This window comes from Macrobrachium rosenbergii, chromosome 15, assembly GCF_040412425.1.
Source record: "Macrobrachium rosenbergii isolate ZJJX-2024 chromosome 15, ASM4041242v1, whole genome shotgun sequence".
Classification (NCBI taxonomy): Eukaryota; Metazoa; Arthropoda; class Malacostraca; order Decapoda; family Palaemonidae; genus Macrobrachium; species Macrobrachium rosenbergii.
The window spans coordinates 46,455,121-46,460,120 of record NC_089755.1 but is presented as its reverse complement, the minus strand read 5'-3'; the positions used below and the strand labels follow the sequence as shown (position 1 = coordinate 46,460,120).

General features: G+C 37.7%; 1 protein-coding gene across 10 annotated transcripts in view; it reads left to right on the top strand.

The window, feature by feature from the left end:
* The window catches only part of NfI (Nuclear factor I), a 473,509-nt gene that overhangs the window by 171,559 nt on the left and 296,950 nt on the right, over positions 1-5,000 (top strand). The window lies entirely within an intron of this gene.

Here is a 5,000-nt window from a genome sequence, read left to right as displayed (position 1 = left end):
ATAAAAAAAAAGTGGAGGGCTTAGCAGAACCCTTTGAAACACCACAAGGAAAGCAGAATGGGGAACATGGTGCATTTCCACCAACTGCAGACACAAAGAATAACATTAGGTAGTTAAAGGTATTGTAGAAACAGGAGTTAAGCCACCGGCAGAACGTTACGTCAGCTGTCTTGTGCTTGGAAGCCTAATGCATTCAAGGCGTCAAGCATAAAGACGGGAGATTCTCTCACGAACAACCAGTCCTCAAGAACACCCAGTCATGACGGGGTACTCAACGTCATTTTGACAGTAAAATCCCAAATAAATCATAACCTGTGAAGGTCTCACTGATGATGCAAGTGCTTGAGAGACACAAAAGTTCTAATTCCTAATCATTTAGTGATAGCACGAAAGAAATCTTTTTTTTCACATGGTACCGAAAATTCTCATATACCATATAGAAACCTTAACTGTAAAAATCTTACTGGGATATCGGATATTCGTCGAGCTAGTGGATCTGGATCCTTGGAATTTCAAAGCGGCTGATAAAATATGATTTGGAAGAACGTAAACGTAGTGAATGAGAAAACACACGGAATAATAATATTGATAATGTGATTCATTGGTTTTTACTTAGAAAAGTTTACGCAAGAAACCCAGTGGTGATAATAACAAAATAACAATAATAAAAATATTAGTGATAATTATTATTATTGTTATTATTTGGCTTTGGAAATGTATGTAAGGGTCACAGGCTTCGAGGGGAATTATAATGAAAATTATAATTATCTCTTTATTTTTTTTACATTTAGAAAAATTACGCAAGACACGTCTGACTTCGAAGTGACATAATGCATTTGCATATAATTACTTTGGTGGGGGGGGGGGGAGGGAGTTGGAGGAGCGGTGCCACGGAGGGATTCTCATTGGTTCTTTTAATGGAAAATAGATATTGAGAAAAGATTTGTCCGAAAATGGAACGGACAATCTTTACTTCCTCTTTTTATTCTTCTCCTATAGACGACTTTTACCTACTTATCGGAAATGGAGTTAGGTTTTGTTGTCAGAAATTTGATTTTGTCAACGGTATTTTTTATATATATATATATATATATATATATATATATATATATATATATATATATATATATGTAACTGTAATAGTCACAACACATATATATGTGTGTGTGTGTGGTGTCGATGTTTCTCTTTGTTTATTGACATACATTTTTGTTTTGAATTTTGTTACCGGTTATTGTTCCTTACAAGGAAAAGTTTTGGAGTCACTGGCTGAGAGTAATACTCAAATGATACTTCTAATTTCCATCTTGCGCGTGCATGTATTTTTGAGCGTGTGATGTCTTTTCTTCTTTTATTAGGAATATAATTTGAGCATGTATTTTATTTTCGTCCTGGATATTAGTTCTTTTGTAATATGCCAGTCGGTGTTTTTGCAGCGGTAAAAAAATGTTCCCAACGATATTATTACCATGAGATTTATTTAGCACGGGTTCTTAATTTTCGTGATTCATCGATTAGAGGAAAAACTGAGAAGTGACGAATCTTTTTTTAGTTTTCTGAAGAAAAAAACTATTGTGTCGGCTTTGTCTGTCCGTCCTCACTTTATCCTGTCCGCCCTCCCCTCGGATCTTAAAAACTACTGAGACGATAGGGCGGCAAATTGGTATGTTGATCATCCACCCTCCAATCATCAAACATACCAAATGCAGCCCTCTAGCCGCAGTAGTTTTTATTTTATTTAAGGTTAAAGTTAGCTATAATCGTGCCTCTGGCAGCGATATAGGACAGGCCACCACCGGGGCGTGGTTAAAGTTTCATGGTCCGCGGCCCATACAGCATTTTACCGAGACCACCGAAAGATAGGTCTATTTTCGGTGGCTTTGATTATAAGCTGTAGCTGTACAGAAAACTCGATTGCCACGAAGAAACTTCGGCGCACTTTTTGCTTGTTTTTTTCTCGAGCAACATCGACGTTACTGTTAATAATATAGTTTTGCATTTTTTGTTTTTAGAGAGAGTGTTTATATTAGGTATCAACCGGCCGTCAATTCCACTTTTTATAATGTATATAACTCTAGTCTCAGTTTCAGAAACTATATGGCATTATTATCTTCGCGTGTGTATTTGAACTTATGTGTTTGTTTACGTGTGCCTCTAAAGTATGGGCCCGTATTAATATTAATAGAGAAATATTTATCAAAGCAAGGAAGGAGGCCTAGCAATAGCAGGAGGCCGTAATAGCCGGCCGCTTCTTATAGGATGCCATTATAGGACGCTATAGGAAGATATTTCAGGATTTTATAGGAAGACATATTTAGGAAGACATTATAGGCTAGACCGTTATAGGTGGCGTTATCGGTATAAAAGCCTTTTGCCCCGTGGTCACTCAATAATCGATCCATAGGAAGTCTGTGTTTTACAACTCACAGCCTACTTAGTCTGTTTATAAGTTCCTCTCGCTTCCCTATCCCATCCCTCCGTGGTACTCTCTCTCTCTCTCTCTCTCTCTCTCTCTCTCTCTCTCTCTCTCTTGTTCTTTCCTCTGTTTAGTGGCTTTTTTATCCCTCGTCATCGTCTAACCTCTTGGTTTTTCCTCTCGTCCTATCTTCTACTCTTACCGCGTCTTCCCCTAATTAAACTTTTTCCTCTTCTGTATCTCCTGTGCTCCTTCATTTTCCTTATTCCCTCCTTTTTTCCTTCCGTCTATATCTCCTCCTCCTCCTCCTCCTCCTCCTCCTGCTCCTCCTCCTCGGCTTTGTATTTACCTTTCCTATCAACAACCTCACCTCACCAACCAGAGTTTGCCTTCGCAGCATCTTCCTTCGTCCGCGTATACCCTCTTTTAATATCCCTTACTCGTCCCCTTCCCCCTTCTCACCTTCTACACCCCCTTCCCAGTCCCTGACTGTTCGTCCCCCCTTTTTCTCTCTCTCACCTTCCCCCACTTTTCCCCTCACGTCTCGCTGCCATAGGCTATACAGTAGGTAGGCAGCAGCAGCAGCATCTTGGTTGCAGTTGAGTGAACAGGGTTTTGGAGACACCAAATTTATGGATAAGCTTTCATGTTTATCCTGTCCATCCTCCCCCCCCCCTCCCCCATCCACCCCCCGCGCCCACTCGCTTTCGTTTCCATTCAAAAAAGGAAAGAGGGGAAAAAAAATCTAAAGAAAAAGTATGGATACTACTCCCGGCTACTTTAATATAGAACCTCCTTATGTTCATGAAAGCGTATCGCTTCCTTCGTTGTAGATCGCTCCCTCCCATCATCTATCTGTGGGCCGCTGCTCGGAAGAAATACACAGGAGACAGCGATTCAAGAAGCAAATGATATGGAATCATCTCGTTGCCATTTGTTTGCGTGGGTGATATTGGCGCTCATTGATGGGAAGCTTTCTTTCTTTCTTCTTCTTCTTCTTCTGCTTCTTCTTCTTCTTCTTCTTCTTCTTCTTCTTCTTCTTCTTCTGTGGGAGGATAGGTTTCCCGGAAGGCTTGCTGGTTCATCTGAAGCGTAAGTTTTACGTTACTAAATATGAGTAATATAAGTTGTTTAGAGTGTAAGATAAATATTAATATAGTGAACACGTCTTGTATGTTGTAGTATAAATGTACACAATAATGTATTGCTGCGGCTTAATTTAACTTTAAAATTCTCTCTCCAGAGGTATGTCGCAAGTTTCAATAATGTTCAAGGAAGCTAATATGCCAACGGCATCCGTGATCCATGCATGGTACCCCATCCAAGTACTGACTAGACTCAGGGTTAATTCGTTGATCGAGAGATTGCAGGTGAACTTTAAAAAATTTTGTTAAATCCTGTTTTTATCCTTAATGGGTTTATTTCGTTAGGTTTACTTCGGATATACTAGGTTTAATAGTGATTTTCTAGTTTTACTTTGGTTTATAAGGTCTATTGTTTCCGGTTAATAGGTTTACTCCAAGATTATTCATCTAGCTAATTTGGCTGTTTTTATCTTCTACGGTAACAGGTTTCCGGTTCTCAGGTAGATTATTTAAGCATATATGATTATTTTGATTCTCCTATATAAAAAAATATAAATATCTGCAGGAAATTTGCTTTGAACTATAAATGAAAGTGACGTATTGGATATTGGTAAGAAATACAAGTTGAATTTACTTTTATTGCCGTGTTCACTGGTTAATATAAAGGCGATGAATGGAAAGTTATTTTACACTTAAAATACAGTAAAAGTAGTGGGAACGGTGAAAGGTACGAAAATAAAATTAAAATAAGGCTTCTTCGGATTGCTTTTAAAAGCAGCAACAGATTTTGTTACTGTTAAGGCAATTAGGAATATTCGTAATTGGATCGACGGCGATAAAGTTTAGGGACGTCTTTGTGAATTGGGAAATTAGGCAACACGTTTTTCCTTTATTTTATTTTTTCTGCTACATTTCGGTTTGTGTTTCGTTTTTATTTTTTTTTACGAGAAGGATTCAGTTTACTGTCTTTTTTTTATTTTTTGAACAAGATGAACTAAGACGGGACATGATAAGTGGTATGGATAAAGGCTATGCTAATGTTTTTTTTTTATTCCAAGCAAGAAAGAGTTGAGGCATGCAACCTAATCAGTAACTTAGTAATATAACTTAACGTAATATAATTTAAAATAATAGAATTTCAAGGATACTGACGAAAATATAGGAATGCTTTTCCAAGTTTAAAATCTGAGGGAATATATCAAGTCGAATACCTTCCGAGAAATGTCCTTTTGGTTTAACTTGACTTGGTCCTCAAGCCTTGCTATATTTCCCTTCCCTTCTTTTGATCGTTGGATATTTGTCACAAGTTGTCGGCATCGTGGGCTCCTGTTTAAAAAAAATAAAAAGGAAACCATTTAGCAGTTGAAATAACATGAACATTAAAAAAAAAAGTTATCTCAGGTGGAAAGACATCGAATGAAGTGCTTTTTTTTTTTTATTAAGCAGGTCTTTTAGTGTAGCCATGAAACATGAGACGGAGAATTCCCTTTTCTATAAAG